The following is a 22,029-nucleotide window of genomic DNA, read 5'->3' as shown; positions in this document are numbered from 1 at the left end:
AAGCTGCAAATAACCCATGCCAAATTTCAATTATTTTTCTTTTAAAAATTACTAGTAAAAAGCCCGCAATTTCGCGGGGAAAGAACTATTTTCATTCGATACTGTACTCACCATCATTTAATGAGGGCAGATTGGTAAACAACGTTGTCTGTGTATTTTGGTATATCTTCTGTTGATTTTTCTGTGTGGCCCAATAATATATTTAATAATATATTCCCTCAAATAACCCCAAGAAAAAAATTAAACCTAGTACCTTTAATTAACCCTAGTAGGAAAAACAAACACCCTAGCACTTTAATAAGACTTATGACTAACCCTAATAGGAAAAAAAATCATCCGATCTCGAGCTAACCCTAATAAAAAAATCATGACAAATTGAATAAATAAACGCCTGACAACAGATCAAAGGTGAAAATACAAATTTAAAGAATACTGGGGATGTAGGAGCTTTCGGAATGTCTCCCCTTTACTTAACTTATGGAAAAACAAACATCCTAGCACCTTTACTAAGACTTATGACTAACCTTAATAGAAAAAGAAATATCCTCCGATCTCGAGCTAACCCTAATAGAAAAAATCATGACAAATTGAATAAATAAACGCCTGACAACAGATCAAAGGTGAAAATACAAATTTAAAGAATACTGGGGATGTAGGAGCTTTCGGAATGTCTCCCCTTTACTTCAGAAAAGTGAGTGGAGCAGGCACTTATGTTGGTAACAACAAGATATGAAGTGAATAGAAAAGTGCCAGAAGACAATAGAGAATAAAAATTTTTTTTCCGCGGCGGTGGTGGGGTTTGAACCTGCGACCTTATTGGTACGACAACTCCGCCTGGCAGGTGAGAGCGTGGCTCTACCGTGTGAGCTATCCACGAACACAAAAATATTCGTTTCAAACTCAAAGTCATTACTAGATCCCTCTCTCACCCACTTCTTGAGACCGCCGATTCGTTCGTACACCACCATCGCGAATAATTTTGACCAGCAGTTAAGCTTAATAGCCAATATTCTCAACACAAACATATAACATAGAAACGATTGAGACATTGAGTATGCTCCGGTGTATGGGTGAATTTTAATTCAGAAAAGTGAGTGGAGCAGGCACTTATGTTGGTAACAACAAGATATGAAGTGAATAGAAAAGTGCCAGAAGACAATAGAGAATAAAAATTTAAAAAAAAAAAAAAAATTTTATTCTCTATTGTCTTCTGGCACTTTTCTATTCACTTCATATCTTGTTGTTACCAACATAAGTGCCTGCTCCACTCACTTTTCTGAATTAAAAATTCACCCCATACACCGGAGCATACTCAATGTCTCAATCGTTTCTATGTTATATGTTTGTGTTGAGAATATTGGCTATTAAGCTTAACTGCTGGTCAAAATTATTCGCGATGGTGGTGTACGAACGAATCGGCGGTCTCAAGAAGTGGGTGAGAGAGGGATCTAGTAATGACTTTGAGTTTGAAACGAATATTTTTGTGTTCGTGGATAGCTCACACGGTAGAGCCACGCTCTCACCTGCCAGGCGGAGTTGTCGTACCAATAAGGTCGCAGGTTCAAACCCCACCACCGCCGCGAAAAAAAATTTTTATTCTCTATTGTCTTCTGGCACTTTTCTATTCACTTCATATCTTGTTGTTACCAACATAAGTGCCTGCTCCACTCACTTTTCTGAATTAAAAATTCACCCCATACACCGGAGCATACTCAATGTCTCAATCGTTTCTATGTTATATGTTTGTGTTGAGAATATTGGCTATTAAGCTTAACTGCTGGTCAAAATTATTCGCGATGGTGGTGTACGAACGAATCGGCGGTCTCAAGAAGTGGGTGAGAGAGGGATCTAGTAATGACTTTGAGTTTGAAACGAATATTTTTGTGTTCGTGGATAGCTCACACGGTAGAGCCACGCTCTCACCTGCCAGGCGGAGTTGTCGTACCAATAAGGTCGCAGGTTCAAACCCCACCACCGCCGCGAAAAAAAATTTTTATTCTCTATTGTCTTCTGGCACTTTTCTATTCACTTCATATCTTGTTGTTACCAACATAAGTGCCTGCTCCACTCACTTTTCTGAATTAAAAATTCACCCCATACACCGGAGCATACTCAATGTCTCAATCGTTTCTATGTTATATGTTTGTGTTGAGAATATTGGCTATTAAGCTTAACTGCTGGTCAAAATTATTCGCGATGGTGGTGTACGAACGAATCGGCGGTCTCAAGAAGTGGGTGAGAGAGGGATCTAGTAATGACTTTGAGTTTGAAACGAATATTTTTGTGTTCGTGGATAGCTCACACGGTAGAGCCACGCTCTCACCTGCCAGGCGGAGTTGTCGTACCAATAAGGTCGCAGGTTCAAACCCCACCACCGCCGCGAAAAAAAATTTTTATTCTCTATTGTCTCCCCTTTACTTAACTTATGGAAAAACAAACATCCTAGCACATTTACTAAGATTATGACTAACCTTAATAGAAAAAGAAATATCCTCCGATCTCGAGCTAACCCTAATAGAAAAAAATGATGACAAATTGACTAAATAAACGCCTGACAAAATATCAACGGTGAAAATACAAATTTAAAGAATACTCGGGATGTAGGAGCTTTCGGAATGTCTCCCCTTTACTTAACTTATGGAAAAACAAACACCCTAGCACCTTTAATAAGACTTATGACTAACCTCTCGAGCTAACCCTAATAGAAAAAAAAAACAACTCTCGGACTGCTTTGCACTACCTTTCAATACTTAACAAATCAAAATGACGGCCGAAAATCAAAACAATGGTCAAATAAGGATATTTTAAACTTTCACAAAAAAATACTTCTATATAATGACAAATTGAATAAATAAATGCCTGACAAAATATCAACGGTGAAAATACAAATTTAAAGAATACTGAGGATGTACGAGCTTTCGGAATGTCTCCCCTTTACTTAACTTATGGAAAAACAAACATCCTAGCACCTTTACTAAGACTTATGACTAACCCTAATAGAAAAAAAAATCCTTCGATCTCGAGGTAACCCTAATAGTAAAAAAAGAATCAAAATAGCGACTGAAATACCGTCATGTGATCAAGTGAATAATATCACTATGAATGCCACGATTTGCTGAAAAATGCCAACACCCACACACACATGTAAAAACCACACACAACACACACACACACACAAACACACACACACACGCACACACCCACAAACATACACGCAATTAGAACATACTACTACATAACAACACTGATCACCGCTAAATCAACAACACAACGGAAGTAATAATAATACTTGATGTCATAAATAGATGACGCAAATTGACAACTTTTTACAGTGTCAAAATTAGTTGATTTTGAGAATCTAGTGTCGTCGGTACATATTTTATGATATCTGTTTGACTCAACGAACTTTCAAACTGACTTTAAATTATAAAAGGAAATTAAGTTATCTGTTTATCTATCTGTAAAAATACATTTGTAATTTTCAAATCTTTCAGTAGAATTGTGCACCGTTTCAATTTTTTTATTGATTCAAATAAGCACAATGTTCTCCACAATGCTATATTTTTAAAAGAAAGGATAATCGGTTCGATGTTTACCTACTTGACACGGCCTGACATAGATACGCATCATCTGCTATAAAAGCCCAATTGCCACTTCAGAAGTTTCGCTTCTCTATATATATCGCCGTCTCCGGAAATCGTGTTTACGTGTTTGCCCTCCAAAACTGTGTTCACTGTATTGATTGGACACAAGAAAGGTACATAATCTGTGATAAACTCATTCACCTAATAGACGTGTAGTTAAAAGCATGAAATTATCCAATTAATTCGGGATGTATAGGACACATTAAAGTAAATTTATAAGTAAAATGGCAAAATATAGTTTGAGTTTTTTTGCAAGGTCAGAAATTGTAATTGTACGGCTATCTGGTCTAGTGCTATGACACTCGCTTTTCGATCGGAAGGCCCTGGGTTCGAGCCTCGCTCGGCGCATAGTTGAGGCCTTGGAAAAGTATATTCACTCACATTCTCTCATCGTACTCAGGTGTAAAATGGCCGTTAACAGTACCTGGCCGTTAACAGCGTTGTTCTGTCCGAAAAAATGTTATATCACTTAACAGGCGTAATCGTCTCGTCCTACATTGTTATGTGTTGCTGTTTACCCGGGACCCCTTGTAAAGCGCTTTGAGTCTTCGAGTAGATATTGCTCTGTATAAAAACTCTTATTTTTCTATTTTCTTCCCCATCCTTTTTGAATAGAAAGAACAAAATTGACGTCTGTCAGCTCTTGGCTAATGTATTTTTAAACAGCCATTTTGGTGATTAGCTCTCAATAAGTTATATCAATCAAACTATAACATAAACGTTCAAGGTTACGCATATATTACTTGAAAAAGGCCAACGGTCAAACCGAGACACGACGACTGTAACGAGACATGACGACTGTTAGGCGATATTACATTATTTTCCCGACAGAGACTTCGCTGTTAACGACCATGTACTCGTTTTACACATGAATACGGTGAAAGAATGTGAGTAAAGAGCCTTTTCCAATGACTCAACTGTTCTCTGAGCGAGGCTCGAACCCAAGACCTTCCGATCCGAAAGTGAGTGTCATACCACTAGACCATATAGGCGCATTTACTCACTTTATCTTTCTCTCCAAGTTTCATATCTGTGACCTTGATGTCAATTTTCCATCCCTTGTCCAGTTCGAGATGACGCCGTTTTGAGCAAATGGGCAATAAATCACTATGGTGCAGGTGTTGACGTTCCTAGTATCTTTGATTTCCTCCACCCTATAATAATAATAGTAATAATAATGATAATAATGATGATGGTGATGATGATGATGATGATGATGATGATGATGATGCGATGATGATGATGATGATGATGATGATGATGATGATGATGATGATGATGATGGTGATGATAATAATAATGACAATGATAATCAATATATCCTGAACATGACGCCTGTTTGGTGATATTGCATTTTTTTTTTTGGACAGAGACAACGCTGTTAACTCCCAAGTACTCATTTTAACCTGAGTACGGTGAGAGAATGTAAGCAAAGAGCCTTTTCCAAGGACTCAGCTATGCATCGTGCGAGGCTCGAACCCAGAACCTTCCGATCCGAAAGTGAATGTCATAACACTAGACTACATTGCCGCAGTTTGAATTATATGCAAGCATAATGGAGACAAAAATAGAGAATACATACTTTTGTTATTATACCTTTGATTCAATTTTCAAACAAAACCCAGATGATTTCAAGGTTGCAATAATTGGAATTTCATGAATTTTGACAAAACAAATTTGACTATCTTTATTAAAACTTGTTCCATAAATCTCACAATATCCGATAATGCTGTAACATGTAAATTTAAATTGACTATATATATATATATATATATATATATATATATATATATATATATATATATATATATATACGAAAACCGTCTTTATATATCATGTAAATTAAATTGAATATTATATACATTATATGTATCTTATGTAATTTTAGTTTCTAATTCATAATCTAAATTAAATAAGCAGCTTGAAATAGGTTTGGTGTAACCAGTTTTAACTGCCGTACTCTGGAAAATGTAAATGTTGCTGCTCGAAGGTCGAATAAATAAAAAAAACCAATGAGAAATTTAATGTAAGCTTCATTTTAATAAAAGAAAACAGATAATGTGGACCTTTATCAACAAAACAGGATGAATGAAACGCTACAGACGAATGAGATAATGTGATAGTGGCGTTGTCTCGTCGGATGGTTGAATCCTTGGAAAAGGCTCTTTACTAACATTATCTCACTATACTCAGGTGAAAATGAGCACATGTCAGTTAACAGCGTTGTCTTTGTCCGAAAATAAAAAAAAAATGGAATATTGCCAAAACGGCGACATGTCACGTCTTGTTGCTGTTGGCAGCAGCTTCTTATGGTTCACACTATTATGTTATGACGATCGACCCAATCAGCAAAGTCCGGTCCGCATTCGTGCACCGTCGCGAACCCGCCTGGTAGCATCGTCACAACACACCTTTCGACTAGATGCTCTGCCGTTTCGGGTTCTTGCCCACAGCGTGGACATAAAGGACAGGAAGTTAGACCCCACTGATGTAACGCACCGGCCGTTAGGCAGCTCCTCGACCGAAGCCGATTCGCAGCTACCCAGTGTCTCCTCTTACTGGTATCAAAGCCTGGCAACTTCTCACCAAGCTTAGAGGAGTGTAGGTGCCCGCCCCCACGAGGGATTGAATTCGTCCAAACCGACTTCCATCTCGTATGTGCAGCTCTGTCCGTAGTCAGGGATTCTGCGTACAAGGGTTGCCGGGACTTATTTCGGCTCGAAACGGGGGCACCGTTCATTATGCGCATGAGAGGGGTATCCCCATTCCCTCTCTCTTTGATCTTACTCAGCCAGTTTCCCGTAATGGTCTCCCTCCGGACATCGGGGGGCTGGATCGCTGCCATCACCGGGCCCCATTCTCTAGGGGTTGTTGCTAGCGTTCCCGACACTATGTGCATCGACTTGCGAAGTTTTACATCCACCTTCTCAACGTTTCTGCTTCTACCCCACACTGGAGCGCAATACTCCGCGGTGGAATAGCATAGTGCCAGGGCGGATGTTCTCAGGAGCGCTTGGCTAGCGCCCCAAGTCGATCCCGCCAGCTTCCTCAGAAGACTATTCCGCTTCTCTATCTTCCGGGCAACCCCTTCGAGATGAACCCGATAGGTAAGGCTGCGATCCAGCGTCACCCCTAGGTATTTTGGACGCGGCTCATATGGGAGTGGCTGGTCCCCGACTAGGACATTCAGTTTACGGGTGTGCCAACCACTGCATAAGTGAAATGCAGTGGCCACGGTTTTTGAAGTGTTCATCTTCAGGTACCACTTGTCAAAGTAGGATTTGAGTCTGGTGACGTCCTCGCTGAGTACGCTCTCGAGACGGGTCCACACTTTACTCTGAGTAACGAGTGCCCAGTCGTCTGCGTATCCCAGCCTCAGGGAGGAAGTGTTCGGCATATCGCTAATGTAAACGTTAAACAACATTGGCGCAAGTACCGACCCCTGAGGGACCCCATTCTTCAATTTCCTAACTTTGCTCGTGACGTCTCCCAGCGCGACGTGGAATTGCCTTTCCCCTAAGATCGAAGAGAACAGCTTCAAGGTCTTTTTGCACCTTATGATTTTTGCAAGTTTGAGCATTAACCCATCGCACCAGACCGTATCGTACGCCGCTGATAGGTCTATAAACACAGCACCTGTTTGCTGTTTTCTCTCGAACCCGTGCTCAATATGCTCTGTAAGGGCAATGACCTGCTCCGTGGTGCACCTCCCTTCCCTGAAGCCTGCCTGCTCAGGTGGCAGGGCAGCGTCTAGGACCGGCCCCCATCGGTTTAATAGAAAACGCTCCAACAGTTTGTAAAGACAGCTCAGCAGCGATATGGGTCTGTAACTGTCTGCCTCCTTCGCCGGCTTCCCTGGCTTCAGGATGGCAACTATCTTCGCATGCTTCCACACTTGTGGAAGCTTTCCGTTTGCAAGGATGTCAGACATTGCCTCTGCTAGCCAGGCCCGTGCCCTGGGGCCCAGATGCGTCACCATATCGGGATATACACCATCTATCCCAGCTGCTTTGCCGTTCTTCACTTCGCTAATGGCTGCACCCACTTCTCGGGGACTGAACGGGGCCGTCCAGTCCGACTCCTCCGCAGGTAGCGAGTCCAAAATCGTACGGTACGCCTTGCGGACACCGCGCTCAAAAGCCTGATTAGGGACCCGCTTGTTACGGTTCTTAATATTCTTGGCAATTGTGTCTGCCTCGCATTCCGGTGCAGCCTTCGCGAAATTCCGATCTGGGTCCAATTTTTTTATCAAACGCCAAGCATGGCGGCTGGAGTGTGTAAAGTCGAGACTTTCCACGGTCTCCTGCCACCGTTGCTTCCTTCCCTCTGCCAAAGACTGGAGTAGTCTATCGGCTGTGTCCTGGGACTGGGTCTGCTGGTACTCTCGGTACAGCTCTTCCGACTCTGCTGTCCAGCAAGGGGTGTAGAATTTCCGTTTGCCCCGTGGAATAGAGCGTTGAGCGCTCTTAACCAGTAGCCTACTAAATCTGGTTATATTCTTGGACTTGGGAGGAATGGCAGGGCAGACCTGCTCGATATAGGAACTGAATTCCTCCCAGTCAGCCTTCCTGAAATTCCATCTGCAAAGTGGGAGAGACTGCACCCTCGGTATTGTCACCCCAGCTGTGACAAGAACCGGCCTGTGCTGGCTATGCGGAAAGTCCCCGAGGACTGTCCGCTTCACCTGCAACGGTTCACCGTTCGCGCCTTTCGTTACGAGGGTGAGGTCTGGAGTATACTCCTTCTTATGGCGGGTACCCCGGAAGGTACCCTTGGCTGTAGGATCGTACACTAGGTGTAGATCATTACAGTCCATCCATGAGCGGAGTTGTCTTCCTGCCTCATTGCAGTCTCGGTAGCCCCATTCGTGATGGTGGCTATTAAAGTCTCCCAGACAGATGGAAGGATGGCTGACCACCGGTACCGGTGGTGTAGTCCAAGTCGCTCTAGGTGGTTTGTATATATTATGCAAACACAGTCCACCTACTTCCACGGAAATTCGGTTCACCCCATTGCTGTCCGTTACGCTCTCAATGACCCTTACCTTCGATGGCTCTTTAGCGTAAACGCTAACCCCTCCTTTGAGCCTCGAGGTGTCCTCGCGTTGGACCACCGTATAGCCTGGGATCTGGAATCGGGAAGATTGCGCGCCTGAATAAAGGTGGGTCTCCTGTAAAAGGAGGATATCAACGCAATGAACGGCCAATAGCTTTGATAAAAGCTCATTTTTTGCCATACTCTGGCTCTCGACGTTCAGGGACAATATACGCGTCAGCTCACCATCCCCGCCGTCGCATTTTCCGATCGGCAGGCCGCGAATCGATTGATGCATGGGACGTTTGCTTTTTTCTCGGACGTGCCGACGACCCTGGCGACACGAACGCGGTATTATTTGGCTAGGCGGCAGACCGCTTCGCCATTGACGGGACTGATTGGGACTCGACATAAGGACAATAGTGTGGCGCCCGGGATAGGGCTGCTATTCGGGCACCGGGTTTGGATCAAATTTAGTCACACACCGGGGCGAGCAGCTCATGTGGCTCGTTGGCTCGATACCCGGGATGGTCTCGTGACGGTCGACCGGGATTTACACCTTTGCCCTCCCGTGTGCCTCAAGCCCCCTCACCAACTGCAAGGTAAAGATCCACGAGGGGGTGCTGTTGGCAAGGTTCCTTTTGTAAAGCTCTTTTAGCACTTTTATCCACGTTTAGTGGGTATTGCCCTATACAAAAGCTCAAGTTTTAAAAAAATGAATAATCAGAATCATGCATTATTATTATTATTATTATTATTATTATTATTATTATTATTATTATTATTATTATTATTATTATTATTATTATTATTATTATTATTATTATTATTATTATTATTATTATTATGTAATTGAACCAAATATAACTGATTTATTTAGCAGGGCAAGCGGAGCAGAGAGAGAGAAAGGGGTGGGGGAGGGGGGGGAGGGAGGGCCAAGAAGGCCAAGACTTTGTTGACTGGAGAAGAAAGAACAGTCACAGAGACAAGACGAATGGTGCAGATGAAAACCAGAAAGGAGTTCCGCCGGGATGTCTGGAAGGCTACGTTCAACAAGTATTCACCCTAAAGGAGATAATTGAGGAGAATAATTACAGTATATTAGTGTATTTGTAGAAGGGCAGGAAGGCGGTGGTCTCAAGACGTAGCCGACTGGATTCGGATGAACAACCACAGAGGCAAGACGGATAGCACAGATGAAAACCAGAAAGGAGTTCCGCCGGGATGTCCGGGAGGCTACGTCCAAGGAATCACCATACAGGAGAAGATTGAGTGGAATAGATAACGTATCGTAGTGTGTGTTTGTGTGTGTGTGTGTATGTGTGTGTTTGCGTGTGTGTGTGTGTGTTTGTGTGTGTGTGTGGAGCGGGGGGGGGGGGGGGGGGGGGATCGTGATAGCTCAGTGGGTATGACGAACAGGTTCTTACATTCCTGCCAAATATAATCTATGGCGAAAACAGTGATACATAAAGACGTGAAACCTCTGAAGTGGCCAGGCCAGTCTGGTGGTTTATTTTCTGGTACATCCGGGCACTAACATTCATTTCTTACATGTAGGTTTTAACGCGTCTGTGGGATTTTAATTAAGCTTCATCCGTCTACAATAAAGATAAACATTTATTGTTGTTTTTATATTCAGGATAATACATGTCCATGACTTTGCAATATTGTATAATGTAATGCCGATCAAAGATAGGATTGGTCCAATATAATCTTATAATTATTAGTTTTGTTGTAAGGTAAACATCTGAACAAATATGTATGAAAGGTGCCAGACAAAACAAAAAAGAAAAATACAAAAAACAAAATCATCCCCAAAAATATGTCGACCCTGACTGGGGATCGAACCTCGACCTTCTGAAGGTAATCCATGAGGAGAGCAATTTCGCTAAATATTCCCCGTCTGTTGAACTTCACTTACTTAAAGGTATAAAGAAGGGTATAAATATTTGATAGCAGTAATAATTAAAAGTGTCAACAAACACTTCACTACATGAACACTTGGACCTACATTTTCCTCAGCAGTGATTTGGTATAGACAGAACGAAGTTGATGCCACTTAGATCTTTGCTATTGATTTCTGCCATCCATGTGTATGATTAATTCTCATTAAACTGTATCAATCAGACTATAAACGTTCAAGGTTACACATAGTTTTGTATGTTGTTCTTTCGGATGGCAATGTTGTGAGCTTTTTAGCCAAGCGCACAGCACCTTCTGATAATATGTCAATCACTGGAGGTTTACCTGCTTTTTTGGTCAGAAAATACAAATCAAATGATAAATACAAAATGTGAATCATTTAATTCTTGCTATAAATTAAGCTACAAAACAACACGTTATAACGTGTATAAAATGAATGGTGTCAGAGCAGGCAAAAAGAAAAATACAGGGAAAAAATATTCCCAAAGAATCAGTCTGCCTCGACTAAGGGCCGGTCCCTAGTGAAGGCGAGCTAATTTCGGTATGCTTATTGAATTTGTCCTTGTCTCCTTTGTCTTGCACTGTCGTTTCAAACACGCTTTTTTCAGACGTTTATCTTAGACTAGTGCCTGGTCCCTAATTTGTCACTATCCGATAGTACATGGGGCTGATATGAAGTCAGTAGAAACGCGGCCCACCTCGTGAATCTGGTATTATGTCGTTTAGTTCAGTTCTGAAGCAGTTATATTCATCTTAAAATTGTGTCTTTCGACTCGTTGTTAATATAGGGAATGAGATTAACGGAAGAGTAGCGTACCTTGATTGGACATCATCTTATAGAGAGAACGTCAAAATGGTTTTGCGCATGCGTATCTCTCGTCCTCGCTTTCGGTGAAGTGTCTCATGCCGCTTTCACGGGAGGCGAGGACGAGAGACGCATGCGCACAACCAAAATGACGTTCTCTCTCTAATAACTTTTCCGCCGGTGACATCCAGTCAAGGGACGCTACTCTTCCGCTAATCTCATTCCCTATAGAGGCAGTTAATGACGCCATATTTCAGAGCTTCTACAAAACCTCTAAGTTTTCAGATGTGCCCAAGAAAAAAACTGTTCTCAAAGTTTGATCGTTTCGAATAAAACTTTAAACCTTCTTCCTTCTCCTCCTACTCCTCCTCATCATATGACCACAATCGGGACCATACAACACCGATCATTAAGTCACTACATTGGCTTCCAATAGAGAAAAGAATAAAATACAAAATTGCATGTTTTGCTTACAATTGCCTTCACCATACATCACCTGAATACCTTGAATGCCTTGTCGGGGAATATAAACCAACTCGATCTCTGCTATCAGCCAGTTCTTCGCTAATGGAGTAAACATCCCAAGAACCAAGTTTGCTGAGCGTCGTTTTGCATTTTCGGCTCCAATCATATGTAATTCTTTAACACCCAAAACCCGACAATGTGGAAGTTTACCTTTTTTCAAACGGCATTAAAAACCAATCTTTTTTTCATTCTGCTTTTTGTGATTCTATGTGAACTTCGAACAAGATGTGTGTGACTGTTGTGGTGATTGCAGTCAAATTAATGAACTTGTGTGATACAAAAATAAAAAAAAAAACCCAAAAAAAACAACAAAAAACTATTGTAAAGCACATCTGAGCATTATTTGTGGGTACTAGCGCTACATGAAATAATAATTATAACAACAACAATTACTTGTCTAGTTTGAGAATAACAATGCCTTTGTGTAACATACGGCTGCCAGGATTAATTATTCGATAAGAAATGTTCCATGGTATGTGTGATCCACATGTGGATCTCGATAGCTCAATTGGCAGGGCACTCGCCTCACACGCAGAGGGACCGAGATCGATCCCAGGTGTAGTCGAGATTATTTTTGACCCCCTCTGTCCACCCAGCAGTGAACTGGTGTTTTAGACTTGGCGGAAAGTACTTTGCGATAGATTAGCGCCCTATCCAAATGATAGCAAGCAATTGCTATTATCCGTTTCACGCTATAGAAACTGGGATAAACCCCGGTTCCATTAGCTTAATGGCTCCGAAGGACTACTTTTTTATCCCAGATTTTATCTGAATTTATTGCTATATATTTTAACTATATAAAAAAAACACATTTAAAAAGTGTATTTGATAGGAAATGTTCCATGGTATGTATGACCCAGCGTCTCAGAGAGGTATTACGTGGGGATGAACTTAAAAAAACAACAACAAAAAACAAAAAATAAAATCATGAGCTTTTATATAGCGTAATATCCAATAATAATAATAATAATAATAATAATAATAATAATAATAATAATAATGATAATGATAATAATAATAATAATAATATGATAATAATATAATAATAATAATAATAATAATAATAATAATAATAATAATAATAATGATAATAATAATAATAATAATAATAATAATAATAATAATAATAATAATAATAATAATAATAATAAAATAATAATAATAATAATAATAATGATAATAATAATAATAACAACAATTATCACAATAACAACAACTTTCAACAATATTTTTCAAACATCAATAACAGAAAATAGCACCAAGAAAAAAAAAACAAACAAAAACAAAACAAAAACAAAAACAAAAAACAACCTCAAACTACCAAAGGAAGCTGATTTTTTTTTTCGGGAGATTATCTCCCCCCATTATTATGATAAAAATGATAGCCGAGGAGAAGACGATCCGAGATGACAGGCAAACAAATCAGGGGGGGATATGTCTGGATGCCAACATCGTTATGCCTTAGAGCTTGTTAACACCCAGCCTCTGTCATTGATGGTCTGCTTTGGACTGCCACTGTAATCCATGCTTGGGCTGGATAGGCTTTAAGGCTTTTGGTCCTAATCCTGGTCTCTAGTCATAACAGGGGACATAACTCGGCGATAAACTCACCCTTTTACTCGTTAAATCAGAATTATGCATTTTGTGATAACGATACCGTTGACTTCATATTCTTATGCTGTTGTCACTTTTCCGGGTGTTTAAAAAAAATTATTATTACCATAATGGCATTTTTTTCGGGGGATTGTTTTTTTCCGCTTCTTGTGCGCGACTATGTGGTCTAGTGGTATGAAAATTGCCTTATGATTGGAAGTTCCTTGGTTCAAGTCCATCTCTGAGCGCCGCATAGTTGGGTCCTTGGACAGTGATCTTTACTCACATACTCTCACCCTTGCTCAAGTGTAAAGTACCTGGCCGTTAACAGCGTATTCTCTATCCGAAAAAAAATGTTTCTATCGTCTAAATGGCGTTATGTCCTGTCTTAGATGTTAAATGTTGCTGTTGGCAAAGGACCCCTTGTAGAGCGCTATAAGCACGTTTAGTGGATATTGTACTATAAAAAGAAATTTAGATTTTATAATGCGCAATATCCACTAAAAGTCCTCAAAGCGCATTACAAGGGGTCCCTGGCCAACAGCAACACTTAACATGTAGGACGGGACATGACGCCTGTTAGGCGATAATACAATTTTTTTCGAACAGAGACAACGCTGTTAACGGTACTCATTTTATATTTGAGTACGGTGAGAGAACGTGAGTAAAGAGCCGTTTCTAAGAATCAACTATGTGCTGAGCCAGGCTTGACCGCAGGACTTTCCAATCCGAAAGCGAGTGTCATACCTCAGGACCACATAGCCGCAAATAGCCTATATAAAGGCTGTCTAACCATATTTCTATCTATTCTTTATTTCTTTTTTCACTTAATTATTAACTGTCGTACTCCGGACAGACAAGAATTTCAAAATTTGGCCAGAAAACTCGTCCTTCAAATATCCAGCGATTTAAATGACCCTGATCATGACAAAAAACTCTCAAACCTGGAGTTGGACAGTTGAAGAGGAGGTGAAAGAGGCTAGAGAGAGATGACTGGAAGAACTTTGATCGTAGTGTTGTTGGGCACGATAAAAATAACTCGTTTAATAAATACATAGAAATGAAGGAATCGTATAATATAATATGTATTTGTCGAAGTAATTCACATAACTGCAAAGCAAAGAGCGGTTATGGAATATTTTACAGGACATGGAATCCTTATACGTTTTGGAATAGTTACAAATCTTTTGAAAGATTTGCGTTAGTGGAAATAATTTGCATTGTATAGATGACCTTATTGTCTCCTCCTTCTCTCCTTCTCCTCGTCATCCTCCTCCTCCTCCTCCTCCTCCTCCTCCTCCTCCTCCTCCTCCTCCTCCTCCACTTCTTCTTCTTCTTCTTCTTCTTCTTCTTCTTCTTCTTCTTCTTCTTCTTCTTCTTCTTCTTCCTCCTCTTCCCCCTTCTCCTCCTCCTTGATTTTTCGGCTTGCCTTTCTCCCTTACTTGGCCTCCTCCTCCTCTTTCTCCTCCTCCTCCCCTTCCTCCTCCTCCTCCTCCTAATCATCACCATCATCATCATCATCCTAATCATCATCATCGTCATCATCATCATCATCATCATCATCATCATCATCATCATCATCATCATCATCATTATCGTCGTCTGGATACACTCTTGTTCATACATCTATGTCTGTCCCGCGCGTTACATTTGTTACAGATTCACTCATTGACGTGACCCGAAGTCTAAGATATAACCACGTTTGTCACAATTCTCAAAAGAGAAATTTATAATGTCTATATTGATATAGTTGAAACATGAAACACTAGGATCCGTGGTTTTATAAACATCTTCACTGGGAATATCCTTCTGCACATAAAAAGCGGCCACAGCTTTGTCGCCCGTATGCAACTGCAACAGACCGAGGTGGAAATTCGACGACATGTTATTGACTGAGTGAATACATTTGCATAACAAATTGGATATAAGATAGGAAATAATAATATTAATACAGACCTTTATATACAGTAAAGATTATTAACTGCTACGTGCAATGGATATAACACGGAATTTGCAGTGACTTTGATAGCCAAATGTTATATATGCGAGTAGTTATTTGCCATCTGGCAAATCTTGCAGCATTCTGCTTTTATATAGGACATTATCCATCAAACATGCTCAAAGCGCTTTACAAGGGATGCCTAGCGCATGACCAACAAAACCACATAACATGTTTGACGCCTGTTAGGCGATATTACCTTCTTTCCTACAGAGACAAAGTTGTCAAAGGCCAGATAATCATTTTACACACGAGGACGTGGAATAAAGAGCTTATTTTCAAGAACTCAACATGGTTATAGCTATTATCCATTAGACGTGCTCAAAGCGCTTTACAAGGGATCCCTAGCGTATAACCAATAGCACCAATTAGCATGTAGGACGTCTGGTATGCGATGTTACCTTTTTTCCCTGCAAAGTTGTTAACGGCCAGGTACTCATTTTACATCTAAGTACGTTGAGTAATGAGCTATTTTTCAAGGACTCAAATTGGTTATAGCTATAAAAACCTGACATTGTGTTGTAGAGCTCATTTTGTTATAACAATAGTATATATAGAATGTACTTGATGCTTTTATGTTTGAGTAAGAAATGTCTGTTTTTGTGTTGGGTGGATGTGAAGGTTTGGGGAAATTTCTGAACATGGATGTTAAGAAAAAAGTTGATAGGGAAGTCGAACGTGTACAACACGTCTGTCCCACTCAATGGCCGGAAGTCTAACATATACTGTAACGAATCGAAAATGAAATGAATATGTTTATGTTGTGTATATCGCACGCGTGAAAGAAAGAAAGAGAGAGAGAGAGAGAGAGAGAGAGAGAGAGAGAGAGAGAGAGAGAGAGAGAGAGAGAGAGTAGGAGTGAAATATCTGTTCATTGATATAGTTATCATATAACGTTATGACAAGTGTAACTAAATGACAAGTTGCCATATTTATGGACAATAAAGATTTATTATTATTATTATTATTATTATTATTATTATTATTATTATTATTATTATTATTATTATCACAAATATTATTATTATTATTATTATTATTATTATTATTATTATTATTATTATTATTATTATTATTATTATTATTATTATTATTATTATTATTATTATTATTATTATTATTATTTATTATTATTGTGTTAAAAAGACTTTTGTATCATATCCATCTAAATAATTTAAGTGAAAATTTCCAATCTGCCTATAAATCACATCATAGCACTGAAACTGCCCTTTTAAAAGTATGCACTGATATTCTGTTTATTGACTATGTTGGACCTTTCGGCTGCATTTGACACCATTGATCACGAGATACTTATTAAACGATTAGAAATTACTTTTGGAATAAGAGACACTGCGCTTAGTTGGTTTAAATCATACCTAACATCAAGATCTCAGTCGGTTCTGATCGATGGCGCAGTATCAGAAACATTTCCTCTAAATTACGGCGTTCCCGCAGGGGTCTGTCCTTGGTCCTGTTATTTTTACTCTTTATACTCAACCTCTTTCGGATATTTTTGTTAAAAATAAATTAATGTATCATTTCTATGCTGATGACACTCAGATCTATGTAAGCGATATCCCTAGTAATATCCCATCATTGATTACCCGTGTTGAAGACTGTATTAGAGATGTTAAATGCTGGATGGAAATTAACAAGTTAAAGCTGAATAATGAAAAGACAGAGGTGATGGTGTGTGGTAGAAAAAGTGTTTTGAAAGTGATTTTCTGAAGTTTACTCTAAATATAAATGGGTGCACAATTAACCTCTCAACGTGTGTGAAAAACCTCGGGGTAATGCTAGATCAACATATGACTATGCAGGCACAGTTTGATTCTCTATGTAGAAGTTTGACAATAGGATTAAAAAGAATTGCTTCAGTTAGACCTTTCCTAACAAGAGAAGTAACATGCAAACTAATAACATCTTTCATACTTTCTAAAATAGATTACTGTAATTCGTTAATCTCGAATGTAAGCAACGATAAAATATCACGCCTTCAAAGTATCCAGAATGCGGCTGCTAAATTGATTTTAAGAAAGAAGATAACATCCTACTCGTTGCCACTTTTGTATGAGCTGCATTGGTTACCAGTTAAAGTGAGAATCGAATTCAAACTAGCAGTATTGTGCTATAAGTGCCTTAATGATCAAGCACCATTGTATATTACTGAATTTTTAGAAACGTATAAGCCAACGAGGAGTCTACGTTCTGCACTAGATTCTACAAAATTAATTGTTACAAATAAATATAAATATAAATTTTACGGCGGCAGATCGTTCAGTCACGTCGGACCTTCCATCTGGAACTCTCTTCCTAAAAGAATAAGAGAAGAGCAGTCCTTATCAATATTTAAATCAAAGTTAAAACACCATCTCTTTGTTAAAACACATCTTGATTAATGCATCTTTGTAATTTGACCCCAATATGAATGTTAATTTAGTTTATGTTATTATATCATTATTTTATATTATTTCCGTATTTGACATAGCATGTGGATGTATTATAACATATCTTGTATTAATGACTTTATGTTTAGTTATTACATTGTTGTATAATGATAATATTATGTTGATGTAGTTTGTATAATGTTTCATTTGTATAATAATGTCACTGTATTATTGTTTCGCGCATTGAGCATCACCCAGTGATGAAAATGCGCGTTATAAATGTCATGTATTATTATTATTATTATTATTATTATTATTATTATTATTATTATTATTATTATTATTATTATTATTATTATTATTATTATTATTATTTTTATATACGAAATCTCTGTCCTGAACGTCATTTGTTACATATTCACTCAGTGACCGGAAGTCGAACACATAAAAACTGTCTGTCCCGAGCGTTGTTTGTTACAGATTTACTCAGTGACGTAAGAGGAAGTTTAACATTTTATCAACGTCTGTCCCAAGCGTTGTTTGTTACAGATTCACTCAATGACTTGAAGTCTAACATTTACAAAATGTCTGTCCCAAGCGTCGCTTGTAAAGAGTTATTCCAATGACTGTAATTTTAAAATGTACAAAAGTCTCTTCCGAGCGTTGCTTGTTAAAGATTTCCAGAGAGAGCAAGTGAGGATTTGCCAAAGGCCGTTTGCGTAACATTCGCCACAAAAATACTCCAATATGAAAGTCATGCGGCTATGTGGTCTGTGTGGCTATGTTGTCTGTGCGGCTATGTGGTCTGTGCAGCTATGTGATCTTGTGGTATGACACTCGTTTGCGGATCGGAAGGTCCTGGGTTGGAGCCTCGATTGACGCATAGTTGAGTCCTTGGAAAAGACTTTTAACGTTTTCAGGTGTAAAATGAGTATCTGGCGTTTAACAGCGTTGTCTCTATCGGAAAAATTGTAATATCGCCTAACAGGCGTCATGTCTCGTTCTTTATGTTACAGATTGGTGTTGATCAGGGACCCTCTGTAAAGCGCCTTGAGCACGTTTAGTGGATATTGCGCTATATAAAAGTTCAAATTTTAAAGTCATTTTGAAAATCACCAATAACAACATTTGCTTTCATCAGTTTCTTTGGGTTGAATGATAAAAAGAAATATACCAAAAACTCACGTTCAAGCACATATTAAACAGTAGACATAGATTCAAAAAGCTAACAAAAATGTTATGGGAAAAATATTCCCAAAATTCGCCATATTTGTAAGCAGCAATACTTGCTGGAGTATAGCAAGCTCTCGGGAGAAGCCAAAAAGTGTGTTAGAATCCCAACGTTGCCGAATTTTGATGCTCGTGTGAGGTAGCACTAATATATCATGAGCTAATATCCAGCGTTCAGCTTAGTGTATGGCGGAGCGTGCTGTATGGCGGAGCGTGCTGGAATCCGGGGTGTCCTGTAAAAAAAAAGAACAAGTCCTTCAGAGCCATTGGCCCATGGAGCCGGAGTTTATCCCGGTTGCTATAGCGTGAAAAGGACAATAGCAATTGCTTCATATCCTCTGTATAGGACGCTAGTCCATCCTAAATATCGGATGGCCAGACATAATCACAAATGGAGAGGTGCTCCAAAAATTGAACCGGTCACCGTTTTAAACGGAGAGAAAGAAAGAAAATGGGGATGGATTGGCCATACCCCCGGAAGCCTGCAAGCAATATAACCAAGCAGACGTTGAACTGGAACCCGCAAGGAAAGAGGAGGGTTAGTCGAACAAAGCAAACATGGCGACAATGTATCGAGACCGAGTTGAAGGCTGCCGTACAAACCTTGGCCCGGATAAAGAAGACGTCTAAAAACCGAGTCAGATGGAAGAGTACTGTTGCGGCCCTATGTTCCACAATGAATCAAAAGGCTCAAGCTATAACCAAACCGTCAAAGTGATATTATTTACTGCTCCTTGGAGGGGAGGGGTGATAAATATATTATATTATGCAGAGTGGCTAGGCGATACGGTATTTGCTTTGTACCCGAAAGGTACCGAGTTCAAGTACCCGCTGTGCTGTGTGAGCAGCAGCTTCTAATGGTGCTCACACTACGTTGTGATGATCCAGGACGCAAACTCATTACCACACTCGTGCACCGTCGCAAACCCGCCGGGAAGCTTCGTCACAATGTACCGTTCAATTAGATTTATCTGCGATTTCGGACTCTTGACTACAACGGGTACATGTTGGACAGGTGTGTGGGGAAGTCACCTCGCCCTAGCTCAGTTTGCGGCGTTTTCTGCGGCTGACGCCTGGGATAATCCAGTCTTCCCTTGGAATTGACCCTAAAGACAAATGTCCCATATGAGATGAATAATGGGAATTTTATTTATCAATTTTTACTTCTTTTTTATTTATTTCCTAAATTTTATGATCTAACTTAATAAAAAATATCCTCACAACCTCAAATGCGTTTTACATGGCTACTCGGCCTTCAGAGCACTTGGCACCTTCGATGATTTATTTAGTCAATATGCATTTTACTAGAGCCGCGATTTCCCGTGAGATGTCAGTTGCCAAGTACATTGAATACCTTTGACCTACGTAGTCGGCAACTACTTGGTATTCATGAATACTTTCTTCTGAATAAAAGAGAACATCTAGTAAAAACAATCTCAAAATAAAATTTTCTTTTGATTTTTTTCAGAGCAAGAATTTAAAAAATTGGTACTGCATGAATCAACGGACAACTTATTTTCTTCAACAAGACTGTAAGACAGAATAATTTTGCAACCAAACGTAACTTTAACTATAAATTTGACATAGTCGACAGCAAACACCGAATCTGCATATTCAAGCGCAGCACCGGATCAAAGGTATTCAAACACCGAGTAGTATTCACACACCGGATCAGGTTACCGGCTACTTTTGTCCCCTTTTACTAAAATAATTCTGGCTTGGATCAAAAGTATTCAAGGGATCCGAGAAGCAAAGTGTCGTTGCTCGCACCCAGGTACATCCGGCCTTCGCAGCTCTAATTCTTACCATGTGCCCATTTGATGCAATTTACCCCACTACCAAAAGAACCTGATATTTTATGCGTCTATTCGACAGAATCCGTAAGCAATTGGATTCAGTAGTCTGATGTCACGCCGCCCGGCAAAGGCGGCCATCTTGGTTCTAAACAAAGAAAATCATTACTTTTTATTCTTCATGCTGGCTAGAACTTTTCATATGTCTTGTGATCAGAATGTGTAAAAGTCAAAACATGATCAACTTTATGTTTTTTTCCCCTCTGGATACGCTTTTATGCTCCCCGGATAACTATTTCATACGGGCGTCCGCCATGGTTCCGATAGTTTAGAGCCAGTGTTACTAAGTTACCATGCGTCATTAGGAAGGAAGTGACGTTACGACTGTTGAAGAGTATTGATGTTTCAGTCTTAATGTGAATCTGTGAGACAGATTAGGGCGCATGCACTGGTGTAAGATAGAGATCTGAAAAAAGTATATGCATGATAAAGGGCCAGACAAAGCAGGAACGAAAAAAAAAATAGAACCCCCCCCCCCCACCCCCAAATCAGCGTGCATCGATCGGGGATTGAAGCCTAGACCCCCTGATTACCGATTACACGTTGTATCATTACACCACAGAAGCTATCCGATCTATGAACAAAGATTTGCGTGCTATGAAACCACAAGGGATCATCAGCAAAAATGAACTAGTCTATATCACGCATCCTCACTTGTATGTGGATTGCTTTTAAATTGTGTATGCGTTTACCATAGAAAACTCAATAAATCCTAACCCCGATCCACAAGAACGGGCAGCAACCAATATCTTCCATAATCTATCATATAATAAGATCATCAATAGTGAAATTAAATTATCGCTCATAACGGCAATATCGTCCAAACATCGCGTGTTTAAATGGGTCGTCACTGCAAACTTCGTAAGTCCTGCTGACTGATAAAATGTTTATCTGATGGATCGAATAGTTAAGTAATGAAAATATAGATATAATATTTTTATATTTAATATCACTCCCGGGCAATATGTACACACATACATATTAAATATAGATGCTGTGCGCTTGGCTAAGAAACTCACAACATTGCCATCCGGAA

The sequence above is a fragment of the Berghia stephanieae genome, chromosome 3, assembly GCF_034508935.2.
Source record: "Berghia stephanieae isolate SIO BIC M18660-M18661 chromosome 3, UCSD_Bste_1.3, whole genome shotgun sequence".
Taxonomy (NCBI): Eukaryota; Metazoa; Mollusca; class Gastropoda; order Nudibranchia; family Aeolidiidae; genus Berghia; species Berghia stephanieae.
The sequence above is the reverse complement of the archived record's forward strand: the minus strand, read 5'-3'. Positions refer to the sequence as shown.